Here is a 17603-nt window from a genome sequence, read left to right as displayed (position 1 = left end):
GGCCCCGGCTCTCACGCAAAGACTTAAGGAGAGTTGTTCCCCTCATTAGAGCATCATTTGGCAATAATTATCTTTAAGTGCTCTCAAACATCTTGGAGAGGTGAAACAAACTGTGCAGACCTCCAAGAAAAATGATGACGGGTAACTAGAAAGAGCTACAAAAGTGCTCGTCAGACATGCAGTGCATTGACTGTCAGGGCAAATCAACATCGCCGCGGCGCCGGCGCTGAATGACATATTAAACAAATTTGATCAAATGAAATTTAGGTGCAATTTGGGTGGGAGTGGGGCTGGTGATCTAGCCACACTTTAACTATCTTTCACAGTCTGCCACAGACACCTCCCATATGTCTACCTTGGAGCACAGACACCTTTCTCCTCTCACCAAAACGGATTCGCCCATTTCCTCGTACCTAACAGCTTCGCAAATAGGAAGTGACTCCGCCGCCCTGGAACAAACAATGCCCGAAAGCATCAAAAATTGATTTTATATGAATATTCAACAAGGGAGCATAAGAAACTGAATTCCTCATTTTCACCTTCCTTCCTTTCCACCATTGCAGCTTTTTCTCGAACTGCATAATTAATGTGTGAACAGCAACGTGTGAATTTGTTTGTGTTGCAAAATAAAGAATGGTGGAAATTTATAAAAAGAAGACAGCTCCATTCCTTTGTACTCTTAAGAAGAACATTAGGGTAATCAGAGAGGGAGGAGGTGGATTTGTAATCCATTGTGGCTGAAATTACAGTATATATATACACATATATATTTATGTAATTCCTTCATTTATTAATTTGTAATTGCAGAAAACTACAAACTCGCTTCTGCCTTCTCTGATTGGTGTTGTGTTGGTAGTAGCTGGGATTTTGTTAATAAATTCCCACTATTCTATACTTTGTAAAAAAAAAAAAACTAGGACTGTCAATCGATATAATATAATATATTATGACTTTATTACGGCTGTCAATCGATAAAAAAAATGTAATCGTGATTAATCACATGAGTTCACAGTTAATTGTGGTTAACTGCAAATTAATCGCACATTTTTTATCTGTTCAAAATGTACCTTAAAAGGGAGATTTGTCAAGTATTTAATACTCTTATCAACATGGGAGTGGGCAGATATGCTGCTTTATGCAAATGTATGTATATATTTATTATTGGAAAATCAATTAACACAAAACAATGACAAAGATTGTCCAGAAACCCTCACAGGTACTGCATTTAGCATAAAAACATGGCAAACTCAAGCCAGGCAACAACAGCTGTCAGTGTGTCAGTGTGATTTGACTATGACTTGCCCCAAACTGCATGTGATTATCATGAAGTAGGCATGTCTGTAAAGGAGAGACTCGTGGGTACCCATAGAACCCATTTTCATTCATATATCTTGAGGTCAGAGGTCAAGGGACCCCTTTGAAAATGGTCATGCCAAGTTTGAAAATGACAATGCCAGTTTTTCCTCGCCAAAATCTAGTGCAAGGTTGGAGCGTTATTTAGCGGCTTTCACGACAAGCTAGTATGACATGGCTGGTATCAATGGATTCTTTAGGTTTTCTAGTTTCTAGTTTCTAGTTGAGCCTGCTACAACCTCCAAAAGATCAATTGCGTAAATACGTTAAAGAAATTTGTGGCGTTAAAACAAATGAACCTGAACGCGTTATTATCACGTTCATTTTGACAGCCCTGGGTGAAAACTACAAACACACTTCTTCCTTCTCTTATTGGTAGCGTGTTGATATTAGCTGTGATTTTGTTCATAAATTCCCACTATTCTTTATTCTATATTATTCTACATTTAGATGCATACATATATATATTTTTATTAACATTAAACAGTAGCTTTACTTTTTATATCACTGGCGAAAATAAAGTTAGAGCCTGAATGTTTAGTAAATGCCTGACATTACCTCCATCCCTTGTTTTGTCAGGCTCAGCACGTATAGTGTGACGTAGGCTCGGCAAGACACGCAGCACACACACACACACACACACACACACACTGTGTCCACCCACCAACATTATCTCCCCTGCTTGTTAATGGGGACAGCTCACACAAACGCCCTAGCAGGAGTGAAAAATCTCCAGCCCCTTGCTCAGATTTGTTCCCCTGACATCAATCGTTGATCCTGTAATTTTTCCCACCTTTCGGGGTTTTCGCCCCAGTCGTTGATGTGCTTTTAAAATGTATGTGTGCCATTTGCCTTGGAGTATACGATTGGGTATACACACATAAAACAGAGGAGGAAACCGGGTGGTAGTGAGGGGTTTTGCAAGCTAAAGGGATTTTTTTTTTTTTTCCAAAGGTACACAGATACCCTGAGGAATAGATTTACTGGCCTAGAATCGTCTGTCAAGATGTGATACATTCAGAAGTTTTGCAGAGATGAATCTGGACAAATTAATGCATTTGTGATTCCTTCCCATATGCGTGTGTGGGGGGGTTGTGTGTGTGTGTGTGTGTGTGTGTGTGTGTGTGTGTAAGAGGGGAGGAGGGAAGTAGAGGGAGTTAGTATGCTGAAGGTAAGTCAGTGGGCCGGCAGGTAAGTAGGAGACAGAGCGGAGTAATCAGGCTGCCCACAGCCCAGTGGCACAGAAATCACACACACAGAGACACACACACACACACACACAGCCCTCCAATCGTTCATTTTCCTAATGATCCGCACAGCAGCAGGAGGCAGGAAGCCATGTTGACTGGGAGACCTCTGCCTTAACCCTCACTCAGAGCAGCATTGCTAATGATACTGTGTCAGTCGTACTCTGTTGAGTGTGTTTGTCAGTTTGTAAACTTCTATTTTGTTGTTTGAAACACAAGCAAAAACTTTAAACTACCTTATAGCTCAAAGTCAGACACCAAATATTCACCTCTTATCTATTTGGTTTTGCTAGAACTCTTTTCATTTGAAAATAAAACCTCAAACTAAACATGTTAAATGGTGTACCAATGTACCACACAACCAATTAACCTTGAACACCAGGAGCTCACAGTAAGTCTAATACCACATATACCCTATATGACCCTCATTCCCACCTTCTCGCTCCTCTCAGCTGACCACAAATTCTCTGTAAATATTTCTGGGATGCGTTAAAAAAAAAAAAAAAAAAAACTTTCACCAACGCGTTTAGGCAAATATCAGGGCGGCCGCGGAGGCGAGGTGGCCCTGGGTGGCCATTAGGATGCAGCGAGCAGCGTTTCCATGCAGACACCATCTCCACATGGAAAGGTCACCTCCCTCCCTTCGCGGGTAAATACGCAGACGTATACAAATGCGGTTGCGTGCTGAAATGGCTCACCTTAAGAAGGCATTAGGCTCTCTTCCACTGAACTTTACATCCCTCTCTTCCATTATCTTAACCAATGGCATTTCAACCTCTTCCAAAGTAGTGGACTGCTCCCAAACTAAGCAAAGCCATTAAGTCTGCTTCTTCAAAAACCAAGAGTGATTCTCATTTAGCTGAAGTGAAGCGAATTGAAGCAAAAAAAATGTAAATTGTTAAACTGGTTTATGGTAATATGATTTTATTACGGCTGTCAATCGATTAAAACATTTAATCATGATTAATCGCATGAGTGTCCATAGTTAATTGTGGATAATCGCAAATTATTAAATTTTTTATCTTTTCAAAATGTACTTTAAAAGGGAGATTTGTCAAGTATTTAATACTCTTAACATGGTAGTGGGCAAATATGCTTGCTTTATGAAAATGTATGTATATATTTATTATTAAAAATCAATTAACAACACAAACAATGACAAATATTGTCCAGAAACCCTCACAGGTACTGCATTTAGCATAAAAAATATGCTCAAATCATAACATGGCAACCTGCAGCCCAACAGGCAACAACAGCTGTCAGTGTGTCAGTGTGCTGACTTGACTATGACTTGCCCCAAACTGCATGTGATTATCATAAAGTGGGCATGTCTGTAAAAGGGAGACTTGTGGGTACCCATAGAACCCATTTAAATTCACTTATCTAAAGGTCAGAAGTCAATGGACCCCTTTGAAAATGGTCATGCCAGTTTTTCCTCGCCTAAGTTTCATTCCTTCGCGACAAGTATGGCATGGTTGATACCAATGGATTCCTTAGGTTTCCTAATTTCATATCTTTACTCTAGCTGTCAAACTGAACAAACTACATCCTAAAAACTGCAACTTGCATTAATGTGTCAAAGAAATTAGTGGCGTTAAAACAAATTTGTGTTGACGCGTTATCGTGTTAACTTTGACAGCCCTAGATTTTATGACTGCCATTGTTGTACGTTCTTAACTACAACATCAATTTGAAAACATCAAATGTCTATTGAAGAACACAGTGTCTACTAAGCTGTCCGTTGTTATCATTATGAAACAGCAGAGCAATAGGGAGTGACGCTGATTGAACAACAGTTCATCCTGTTCGACTTGAGATGTGACTCAGTGCTGCTCTCTGTGCGTTTCCCCCGGTTGAGTCCTGTGTGCTGTAGGTTCACTATAAGGCCTTTAGCACCCAACCTGCCTACTGGGCCCTGCGAGCCTCACTGCTGTCAAGTCACATCTAGCCAGGAGACTAACCCATACTGTCAGTGCCCCGCGTCCACTACCAACACACCTGAGCTGGGGCACGCCTTCTACTCCAGCCCGAGGCACGCCGGGCCTCCAGTCAGCACTGACTGGTGTGCAAAGGTGCAGGAGGGTTAGGTCATACTACAGGAGGCTTTGTTTTAGAAATGATGGGTTTGGCAGAGGGAGTGGAATATTTTAGACAAGGGTTTGGCTTCTCTTCCAATACTGATGTGTTTCTGTTACTCTTATCAACATGGGAGCTGACAAATATACTTGCTTTATGAAAATGTATGTATATATATATATTATTTAAATTAATTAACGACACAAAACAATGACAAATATTGTCCAGAAACCCTCACAGGTACTGCATTTAGCATTAAAAATATGCTCAAATCATAACATGGCAAACTGCAGCCCAACAGGCAACAACAGCTGTCAGTGTGTCAGTGTGCTGACTTGACTATGACTTGCCCCAAACTGCATGTGATTTTAACAAAGTGGGCATGTCTCTAGAGGGGAGACTCGTGGGTACCCATAGAACCCATTTTCATTCACATATCTTGAGGTCAAATGTCCGGTTCCTTGGGTTTCCTAGTTTCATATGATGCCAGTGTCTTTACTCTAGCTTTAACTGAGCCCGCTACAACATCCAAAAGGTCAAAAAACAGCCACCCGGATTTTTGAGAGGTTGATTAAAAATCACAAGTTGCGTTAATGCGTTAAAGAAATTAGTGCTGTTAAAACAAATTCACAGTCCTACCTATATCAAATGCGGGATCCTGACACCTATCAGTATACCTATTTTCATTTATTCTCTTTATCCAACGCTCAACTCCTGAGGTTTTCTTCTACACTGAGAATTTTTTACCTTGAATTCTCATTCCTGTGTGTTTGTCTTCTACTTTCATCCATTGTCTGCCCCCCTTTTCCCCCTTTGTTTCTGGTCTTTCCATTTTTTCCCTTTTGTTGTCTCGACCTCGCCATCTCTTCCCGTCCCAGGGGATGGCCATCTTACCCCTGGCACCAGATCCCAGCGGACGCACGGAAGCCCCGCCGATGCTGCGCTAGCAGCTCTGCAGTTAGCTTCTCGTGCTGTGCCGAGCCTTGTTCCCGGGGTGCTCCCTCCCAAAGGGAATTCCCACCAGAGACAATGGGCAGCTTACCAGGGTAAACAACAGCCTCCTCCATGCCAGCCTGCCACAAAAGGCACAGACAGCGAAAGGGGAAGAAGAAGTGCAAATATAGTACAATACTGCATGGTAGCAGAAAAAACAGCCACAATACCCAGAGCCAAGTCAGACGCATCGCTCTCAGTGCTTTAGACATTTAGAATCAATGGCAACACAATCACACTCACAATATGTAATTGTGGCTCCAGCTGCCTCTTTGATTTAGTCAAACAATTGCTTTAGTTTGCAGGGAAAATCTATAAGAACTAATTTTCAGTATCACCAATAGGAAGAAAAAAAAGTCTCATCAAGAAAATGCAATGAATCATGGCGCAGTCGGAACCCAAGTGCAGTGAAAGAAGTAAGCCTGTCTGATGTCACGATTATGTCAATGCGTGTGTGAGAGAGGCTGATATGAAAGGATGGTTTTGTCTTGAAATTCATATCCACTTACTGCCAGGGCAGGCCTGTATACCTCTCCAAGTAATGGCTGTTTACAATATAAAAGAAGAGGAAAAATAGCCACTTTTCCTGCTCAGACATGAAATCCTCTTATGAAATTAGGCTGATAAAAGGGCCTTGTGACGTCGGCCATTTTTCCAACCTTGCCTCTGAGCATTATTAATGGCATCCTTGTGGCATGTCATTTTTCTACATCTCCAACTCGCTTCCTAACAACAACAGCAGAGGGCTGGGCCCGCTAGGCGCTTTGTCAGAACAACAGTGGAGTCACCGTGCAGCCCTGTCAAGTTCCCCGAAGCGGGTACAACCTGGGAAGAGCCACAAAACACACTTTGCTGTGTGCATAAGAGCCAAGGGTTAATTTTTGTTGGTTCCTGGTTGCCTTCAGAGGGGGAAGAGTGGAAAAATGAAGCGGCGTTGAAACAAATAGCAGCGTCGGGAGAGACGTGTGGCCTTCGCTTAAACAGAGCCATAAATCAGCGGACTGACATGGAGAGAGGGAGGGAGGGAGGGAGAGAGAAAGAGAGAGAGGAAGAGAGAGCAAAACCAAAAGTGAGACAACAACAGCATAACATTACCAATGTTTAGCCCCAACAACCTCCAGGATTAACTCTTCCTACTTCTTTTATACTGTATATATTTTCTTTCTTTCCTTTCATGTTCTTAATACAGTGTGCATGTCTCACTTTATCTTTCCAAGAGTGTGGTCACATGCAGTTGCAGCCCCTCATTCACGAGGCCATGTTGACCCCTTACCCTTTACCTTTATTTATTCAAACATCCAGTATACCTGCAGCATTATGTTTTTACAGAGAAGAGAAGCAGAACAAAAACTGCCAATGGTTAAATCACAGGACATGCCTCATACTAGGGGTGGGAAAAAAATCAATTCACTTTGTATCGCGATTTTTTTTATGGTTTTGAAATATATTTTTTAATGCCAGAATCTATATATTTGCTTAATTTGAGTCTATACAGAGTTAGAAGGAAGCTACCGCTTTTATTGTTGTACTCAGAGTAATGTGATGTAATATCCGTTCCGTATCCGTCACCAAAACAAACCGCAGCCGGCCGCAGTGAGCCGAAACGACAAAGCAGAAAATGTCGGAGGGTCGGCGTGGATACGACCTGCGCCCTCACATGTGGTACAAAGTGATAAACACTATACATACAGTAAAGTATGGAAACACTTTGGGATTCACACATTGCCGGCGCTACAACTGTAGCACACCCATATACTGACATTCATGTTAAATGCATTTAAATGGACCAGATCGAGCTGACACTGAGCTGACGTCGAGAGCTCAGAGCTATAGCGACGTACTTGGAGAAGTTAGAGGAAGTTTACACGTGTGACTACGTCCAGTTTTCAAAATAAGGTGTTAACAAAAGGAACCGTGCAGTATATACAAAATACATATATGGAAATAAAACTGGATTATATTCACCAGTAGTTTAAAACAGTATACATCCCTATAAATTAAAAGAAAATACCACTAATTTGTGAGCGAAATGTCTTAATAAATAATGCCTGACAATGACTGATATATATGACTTTAGGACATCTCTGACTACATACATGCTGAAACATTTTTACTGTATTAATTTAGATACTTTCCTAAGTAAAGGTACCTAGAAGTGTATGATTAAATGTTTTTCCATGGTCTAGTGTTAATAAAGTTAACAAAAATCGTAATAAATCATAATATCGAATCGGAGTATTTGTAGAATCGCAATACTTAAAAATCGCAATACAAATCAAAACATCATATCAAAAACGTATGCATCAATGCATGTGTGCTTAAATGTGAATGTGTCTGCGTGCACAAGCGTGTGCATGTACATACAGTACGTGTGTCCTCATCTGGCTGTGCATATCAGCATCTACCTCAACACAGGCGAGGATTAACAAGCCTCTTTGGAGTTGCAAAGCGGAAGGGGGTGAAAATGCATGTGGATTACATATAGCGAGCATCATCCTGCCGTGATGCTTTTAATGAAGTCCTGTGTGTTTAAACCTGCGTGTGTGAAAAGGCCCACATCGCGTAAGGCTCTAGCTTGCCGGGCCGCGAGGCTTGCCAGATCGCTAATACATTCCGAGTCTGTCCGTAAGCCCAGGTAGGGGCAGAATCTAGGAGATATCTTATGCACGGCCGCGTGTGTTCACGCTGCGACCCACCCTGTGTCACTCATTTTGTCCTGACTTGTGAGGGATTACCGCAGTGTGGGCTTGTGCTGAGGTGGCAAAATAGAAAGGGATAAGAAGAGGAGAGGAAGCTATACCGGGCTGAACGTGTCTGTGTTTTACATACAGGCCGAATCTCCGGGAAACCTGTAGCAGTTTGATTAGATCCTGCTGTGGGAGACGTTAATGTATGTCATCTATTGCTATTAGAGTCTATAGAAAGAAGTGAATGGAAAGATGGGGGCACAGGTTTTATAGAAGTAACAGTAGATCTGGTTTAGGTAAAGCTGGATAAATCAAATAGGATAGTCACGGGTATTCCAACTGCATGCTTTGAAAGTGAGCTCAATAGTGCCTTTTGCAACAACAGAGTAACAGGAAAAAGGAGATTTGGTGCGTTTGTGCGATACAGCAAAGCATGCAATTGCCTCCTGGATTTCCACAGTTTAGGCGCAAAGTATGTGTAAATTATTTCATTCACCTGACACCAAAGAACAGCGGTCGCCTGGCACTTTCAGAGAAAATTAAATTAAGCGCCCAGAAAATGTTCGAGAAAAAACTTGGAGGATATAGAATGGATTTATGGCTTTAAATCTGATGGAGCTTGATACTAATGCGGTATAAATCCTCGCCTTTCATTATAGTATTATATGAAATGCATTGGAATGGAGCGATGGATCCTATTTGACATTCCGTTACCAGAGCAGTTGTGCACAGCTTCACACTTAAGCCCTTTAAAGCTAATACATAAATGTAACATTACATATAGCTGCGGCGCTCAACAGCAGCTTTTTTTTTTTTTTTCCTTCTTCCGACTGAATCAGCAAACACGTGAGATGATTCTCCCAAATGGTTTAATTACTCAAACAGATTGAGGAGCGTAATGATGTTTTGCCTCTCCAATGGCAACAATGCTGCTAATCGGCTCAGCTATTATTCTGACAATGAAAATGAATCATAAGATGCTTGTTCTTTTTTTTTTTACAATATGTTAATGTCGCACACTGTAATCGACTGGGCTCATGGAACGATTTAGAGGCAAGAAGTGTGCGGTGAATGTGTTCGCAGTATCAAGATCAAAAAAAGGATGCCACAATTTGTCTTTTTTTTATCATTTGAAGAACTTCAGTGTTTGGATGGAGCTGGAGTGACAATTCTCTTTGTCTCTCTTGTAGCAGACTAAACTGATACATAGTCTAAATTATGTATAAAAAAAATGAAAATATTGAATATAAGACTCCCTTGAGAAGAGATTTTCTTTGGCCGCTCCAAGACGAACACAAAGAGGGTTTCTAAATGTCTCTTTTTTTCCAGTGCAGGTCATCATTGATGCACCCGATTCCTCCTACTACTGAAGAAGGACTGGGCCCTTGCTGGCCGGCTTGTACTGCAGGTGTTGGGTGCTAGATGGGGTCCATTTTGTCCAGTGTCATTTGGTGAGAGGGGAGACGGGGGGGGGACGGCGGCAGATGCATTGTGCCCTATGGCGTGGCTGTGGCGGCAGCACGTATGGGCTCCATTGTGCTGCGATTATGTAGGACGAGCACGCCGCCTGCTAATCCGCCTGTGGGAGGGTGCATGCCTGTGAATTATTGCACTTTGGGAGAGAAAAAAGAAGGAAAAGAGAGAGAGAGAGAGAGAGAGAGAGGGAGATGAGGAGCACGGGAAGAAGAAGAAGTAGAAGAAGAAGAAGAGGAGGAGGAGGAGCGAGAGACAGAGAGAGAGAAGCCCCCTTGGCTGTGATTATGAAATGGTCTGTCACAGATTAAGGCTACAGGGATGCAGGCAGAGATGAGCCAGAGCCTCCCACAGACACTCTGGCTAGTCAGGCTGCTTCATTGAGCTTACCTGAGGTTATACACGCCTCGCATCCATCGGTGGATGTACAGCACACACATACACACACACACACACACACACACACACACACACACACACATACCGGGAAAAGAGGGAGGAGGGGAAGGCAAGAGAAAATGAGAGGGAGGGAGAGATTGAGAACGAGAGGAGAAAGCGTGAAAACAAACATGCTCCAAATAGGCTTGCAATTGAAAGAGAAGGGAAGAAAGAGGAAGAGAGGGAGAGAGAACTGTGCCCAAGGAAAAACACAAGAAAATAAAAGGGAGAAGGGAGAGAGGGAGCTCGAGAAGGCTGGCAGCCACAAAAGCCAGTGACTAAAATAAGACCTGTGTGGCTATTGTCTGTTTCCAGGAGGGCTTTGGTGATAAAAAAGCCCACGCTATTTGTCTTTCTCTTGCCTTGCCCTCCTCGAGAGCATAGATACCTGGAGATGTTTTTTAAACCGGGAGATAGAGGAGAGAGTATGTCAGGAGAGAACAGCGTGCACTATGTGTTCACAAAGTGGAGGACTGGGTGTCTTCTGCGGGTTTGTATAATTACACCGGGAGTCTTTAACCTAAGTATCTATTATTTTCACGCCTGGCAGCTTCAGAGGTGTGCAGCGTTGTGAAAAGGGTAAGAAATACTCAACTCTTCACTGATTGATTGACAACTACAGCCTGCACAGTTCTGTCCAATCACACGCTCCACTGTCAGGTTGATTCTTCCCCCGGCTTCAAGTGGGAAAGAAAAGCCGCTGCCAGAGTTTGTTACGGCGGAAACATCCGCGTTTGATTGGCAGGCCGGCCCTCTTTCAGGACAGACAGAGCCAATCAGCTTAATTAGCCCGATGGTATTTCCAGGTTTTGTATCTACAAGGCTGGGATTTGTGAGTAAGGATTTAAGTTTCAGGCTTTTGTTTAAGGATTCACCAGGGCTTGCAAGTCTCTTCCACTGTAAGTCAGAAGGGAAGTAGATATGCATCAGACAAGCATTGGTAGGAGTTTCATACAGGTGTAGACAGGTGTTTTTTTTTCCCTCCAGGTGTGGTGGTAACTCATCTTCTAAGTGTTAGGAAGATAGCAGAGAGGATGGTTCTGTCTACAGGCCACTGTTGCCCTGAATAAATAATGTGTAGCGTGATACTAAAGGTGTCAGTGTGGTTCAAATGAAGCGCTTGTCAGATCATCGAACAGCATCTGAAACCCTTTACCCTTCACCATTCACAGATCGGAAATGTGGGGGCTGCGTCCAACAATTTTTGGAACCTTTCCGAAATCCCACAAGCACAACTATTCACACAGTGACTGGCAAGGTGTGCGGAGCCGAGAAAATATAAAGGTTTTGAATTTCTCCCTCAAACTGTACAATCAAGTACAACATCAGGACTGCCCTAGAGATGAGACCGTCCGAATGTGTGCTCCGTTAAACTATTTGCACGATTATCACATCTCATACCTTCCTATGAATGCGTTTCCATCCACCTGTTTTCATGCACATTTTCCTGAGAGGAAACCCCGGAAATTTGGAAAGAGTCTAAATATCATAAAAAAGGCTTTTACGCTTGGCTAAGGGGAAAAGCTGATGTATCAATTAGGGATGTCGCAATAACCGCAATATTGAAAAGGCAACTGCAGGGATATGGCAAGCAACCTCTAAAACCACTATGTTCACATTGTTTTCTTTTTTAAATTCTTTGCAATGGGAGTGACGCATTTTTGCACAGCAGCAGCGTGACGAGGTGCCGTGCATCTATTCTGCGCTGAGCGCTGCACGTATGGTGTTTTTGTTCTGGTCGCCAAGAGTTGAAAAATGTTCAACTTTGTTTAAAACTCCACAAAGACCAACTGTCACATCCTACATGGAGGCTACAAGTACTGAACAAAAATAATGGAGGATAAATGAACCCTCATAGACCAGCTGGTCTGTCCTCTCTCTCTCTCTACATGCTTCAGCGTTCCTTCATCCAGAGGAAGTTCTCTACCTTGTGCCAACATTTTGACAACCAAAGCCCAGCGGAAAAAAACGTTGGGCCTCATTGCCCTTCTGTGTTCTGCATTTAACTATAAACAAGTATTCAATTCGTTTTAAAACTGTCATCTTAGTCAGTTAAAAAGCAACAATATACCTAATAATATCCTAACAATAAAGCTTATTTATAAAACACTGAAATCAGGATAAAAGAAGTAATTTACAAAAAAAGAAAAGTTGCAATAATACCACATATCATGCTGTTGAGCCAATCATTATCACCGTAGGGGAAATTACTTCACCGCGACAGCCTTAGTATCAATAAAAAGCACAATGTGACAAAGTGCAATGGAAACTTTCTTAGATAAATCATGACATAATCATCCACTAAAGCTTCCGCTCAACTGAAGAGACAGAAAATAGCGGCAGACGAAACATCAGATCCGTGTGGAGCGATGAGGAGACCGTAAAGTTCCTCATATTAACACATTAAACACTCATACATGTCATATTTCCCTCACTTTTTCTTCATGGTTTTCCACCTTGTGAGGTTCGACTGGCGCTCTTTTTGATTACGTCATCTCGTCATCATCTTCTGCAATAGCTTAACACCACCAGCTGTTTATCTCAATGTGCCCTACTCTTAATATCTGCATCATCGGTAGTGGATGTAAACGTGCATTGATTTGCATTTTCTTTTGCTGATTTTCTGGAAAATTTGGTTAAAAATTAGCTCTACATTTGCATGAAAATCTGACTTATGATGACAGCCTTTCGAGTGTGGCCATTCAGAGCAGCTATACACACTAAAGCCTTTGGATATGATTAGATGACACTTTGCTAACATGTTATGTGTGCATTCATGATAAAGTGCTGTGAATAAAAGCATCATCAATTTAATAAAATGACCGAAACATAAATACAGGAGACATTATGTGGTATGACCATGTTACCTTGGAAAGTAAATGGCCACTTTTTGTTACATTTCTGTAATAACATGTTCTTCTGGGGATGTAGGAGAAGCAAATGACATTCATTTCCATATTCAGAGTGTATTTATTAGCACACAGTCTGCTGCTTACTGGCTTTGCATAGAAACTCAAGGACACAGGGCAGCACTTTCACAACCATGTGACCCTATTGTGGTCGTACTTCTGCTAACATGCTACTGCTTACCCATCAGACCGTATTAGATGAGAGGATAACCCTTTAAAAGTGGTGAGTTATTACAACATCTCGGCCTGACACGCCTGTGACAACCCAAGCTGATGCCAGATAATTGCCCCCGTGCTCGCCACTTAATGAACATAATTACCACATTCTTCGGTGTTCACCCCGTGATTAATTGTTACAACATTTCTTTGTTGAGTTCCGACAAATTACCCCCTCGCACCACCGTTGCCATTTTCACATCAGGCAATCATAAAGTACGCAACCAGGCACTCATAAAAGACAGCCTAGAGCCACTTGAGAGCCATGTTGGGATTATTGAAGGAGGCAGAGGAAGTTAAGGACTCACCAATCAGTCAATTATAATCATTGGGGAAAGGTTTTTGAAGCTGTCATTCCTCTAGGAGAGGAGAAGAGGGGTGATCTCATGAGCGCTGTATCCGGCGTGTCAGTTAGCTGTACACACACACGGCGCCCTTATGCAGACGCACACGCAAATAATATGAAAGGGAGGATCTAAATAACTACAAATGCCTCAGAAATCAATGGTGCGCACACAAAATCACTTTGAGCTCCGTGACACCTGTGAACTTAAACGAAAACATGTCCGTACAAAGTCAAACGGAACAAGTTCTAATCCAATTCTTGCTCGTGTTTGGGGGCAATTAGCTCGGGCGTATTTCACAGACGACCTAATTGAGAAGCTGTCACCAAGTTAAGCAAGGCTCGTCTTAAGAGCATTTGCTTAATAAGCCATGGCCTAATGCAATAAGGTGCCTATTCCCAATCAGCCATGACAAAGCCTAATATATGCCAGGCGGAATGAGCAAGAGGAGCGGGAGTCTGGGGGCCCGAGTAATGATCGCGACGATGGGAAAGTGTGATTTAAAGAGTTTGGAGAGATGAGACCTGTCCCGCCCAAAACACAGTCCTTTTCCCGGTGTGAGGAAGATGAAGTGTGTGTTCAGCACGGCCTCCTGTTGAGAGGAACGTGCTTCTTTTCTTGGCTTCGCACCTCCGTGCGCTTATATTCATGTATACACACAAACACAGCTTCACGTTCAGACACATGTATACAGTACACACAACCCACAGCGCTTCTGCGTGATTGATTCAGCGAAGCGTCAGATCGCTCACTGTGACAAATAGCTGGCTGACAGACGAACACAAAAAAGCCCACACCCTAACACCTAACCTGTGAGGGGGACTGGGGCAAGGGAGGGGGCTGACCTAGCAGCAGGCCTCCACAGCTGTCTCCATCAGCTTTCTCTTTCACCAGCCTCCTTCTCCCTCCGTCCGATTTTCTCTATCCCTCCCTCCCTGTCTTCCTTTTCAGCTTACTTTTACCTTTTTTCCGTCCCTTATCCTCATCAGTATCTCTGTAAGGTATTCTGTCCCTCCCTCTATCTCTCTCTCTCTCCCTCCCTCTCTCCCTCTCCTTCTCGGGGAGTGATAGATTCCCCCTCAGTTCATTTATCCTGGAAGCGGAGGAGACGGCAGTGTGATGTGATCCATCTCGCCGGCGATGGAGGGAGCGCGGCGTCCCTGATCACAGGCCCTATCAATCTCACTCATAGGGGCCGGATCAGCGCTGCTGTCAGACAGCAGACACACATGGCCTGTTTGCCTGCCTAGGACTTCCTACTGTACCTAGCGCACTAGCACTCACTGGGGATGTGACTGTAGTTGAAATAGGGAGACCCACAGAGGGGATGTTGCTGTTTCTCAACTCCAGAGAGGGAGATACTTTAGTCCTACTCAGATGCTGCTGGCAGGACTTGAACTGGGGGGGAAAAGAGTTAAAGCCATGTTTGGAAAGTTCAGATATGTTTAAAGCAATGCTCTGGCAGTGGTTTGCAATGAAAATTTTAAAAAGTTATAGCTCATATTATGAGGGAAACAATTGTTGTGTTGACTAAGTTTCAGATCCTTGTTGTTGCCAGAGAACATGTCTTTTAGGGCAGCTCTCCTCGCCCTGACCCATCGAGTTGAATCCCCCGGGCAGATTGCGCTGACCCCGGTCGAGAAATGTAAAAATATTTTTGGTTCATTATGCAACTGATGCGGACGACATTTGACCACATTTGACTATGTTAATTAGGGATGCACCGATCCAACTTTTTCAGTCTCGATACCGATACCTGGGCTTTGTGTATTGGCCGATACCTGATAGCAGTGTTTAATTAATAAGCTTTATGCTTCACTATGTGGAAGTGACTGGGATCATTCTTTTATGTGTAAGGCAACATCAGGCTTGACTTAAACATTGCTTTCCTATCTTTGTAAAACAAAATGTGACCAATAAATGGATAGATATTCATTTATTTAATCATTCTTTATTATTAAAATAATAAATCGTACACCAGCAACTTGGTAAAAAATCTTCAAAATTAACAGGAATTACAATTCAAGTGCAAACCTTTTTAATGCAGCAACAAATTGGTCAAAACTTAAATAGGAATTAAAATTACAGTATATAATGTATATAGTATATAAACATAAAATTGAATTGAATGATCGGTCCCGTTGTCACCGATATCCGATCCAGCTATTTGAGTCAGTATCGGCCCGATATCCAATCCAGTATTGGTATTGGTGCATCCCTATCTAAAATGTAAGAATTTGCTACTGTTCACAATGTTTGGCCATTTGATGGATTAAATATTTCAAAAAGTTTGAATTCCCGTACCCTGTCGGCACTAATTTTATTTAAAATGAAATGTTTTGGTTTTAGAAACGTTCTTCAGGCATAAAACTCACAATATGAAACAGCATCTTTATAGGCTGCATCAGCTAATTAGAAAATGAGTGAAACCACAAACATCTGAGACAATTACACCATCAATAATTGACTTGAAAACACCTAAAATGAGTCTAATAATGTATCGTAAGATCTAAAGAATACTAATAGAAAATACTAGACGGGCAATGCAATTAAAGGATTTTTCTTAAGTTCATAACAAGTTCAACTGGGGGAGGAGGGGAGGACGATCAGACAACAACCAGTCCAAGTCACTTATTGAAACTGAAAATAATCTCATAACCAAGAATAGATTAAATTATACATTTAATACCAATATATCAGTTAATTTACTGATGAAAATAATCAGCTTTATAGAATGAACCATTCACCCACCGTGTGAGCCATAAAGAGAACTGCACATTATTAATCAGTTTCCTACAATAAAACTAATATTATGGTATTATTTTCATACCACACACACTGCACATTTTGAGTTCTGTCAAATATTGGCAATATGAGGATTACTATTTGAGAGGCAGCATTTCAATCCATGTCTGACCATATTTCCCAATACACTTGCCATATGCTGTATCAAAACACATCAAACTCTCCTTGACACTCAAGTACACAAAATCGCCCTCGCCCGTGACATAAACCACCCTTTACACACACTCCCCTTTACACACTCTGACACCCCTCAAAAAACACTTCTCTGCTGACGTGTAACACTCTCATGCACTCATCCACAGACACTTCATAACCTGACATGCATCACCCTGACACGCACACACATGCACACATCCGCACACATCAAAAAGCAGTGGGCTGTAAAGCGCTGTCCCTATCCACCCCAGACAGCGTCGACCAATCAAATTAGGCCTGATCAAAACATGCCATTCAAAGCCAGGGCTGGGGGGTGGTGGGGGGGCGTTCAGGGGAGCGCAGCCGACGCTCTGACCTTGGGAGCAATTAGCATGACCAGGGAGGGAGAGAGACGGAGACAGAGACTGGGAGAGAAAGAGAGAGAGGAGGGGGGGGGGGCCTGAGCGGAATAAAGAAGGAGGTAATGCAAAAAGCACCCCCACCTCACTAGATCTGCAAATAGGGGATGGAGCCCTCTGAGGGCCCACTCAGCACAAGGCCCTGGTCTTAGCAACCTCCTCCTCCCTTGCAGCCCCTTCACCCGAGCTCCTCTAACTCCCCCGCCGCCTCCCAGAGTTCCCTGGTGTGAGCCCTGGGCCCAGGTCTCCCCCTGAGGAAGCCGAGGCCTCATCTCCATGTCTTCTTCACACTTGCTCTCATTAGATCCCGCTTGTCATATTTGATTTTGTAGGTCATTAGGTTCCATAAGGTCGCTCTATGTGTTTGAGGTAAAACAATACTGTGCGGTGGATTTTTTACATACTGCGGAGTTCTTTTGCTCATTTCAACATAGAGGATGAATTAAACGGAATAAGATCAATAGTGACATTGAACTCCCTCGACACACACACACCTCCTCTACATAGA

The sequence above is a fragment of the Sebastes fasciatus genome, chromosome 12 (genome assembly GCF_043250625.1).
Source record: "Sebastes fasciatus isolate fSebFas1 chromosome 12, fSebFas1.pri, whole genome shotgun sequence".
NCBI lineage: Eukaryota > Metazoa > Chordata > Actinopteri > Perciformes > Sebastidae > Sebastes > Sebastes fasciatus.
Note: the sequence above shows the minus strand (reverse complement) of the source record.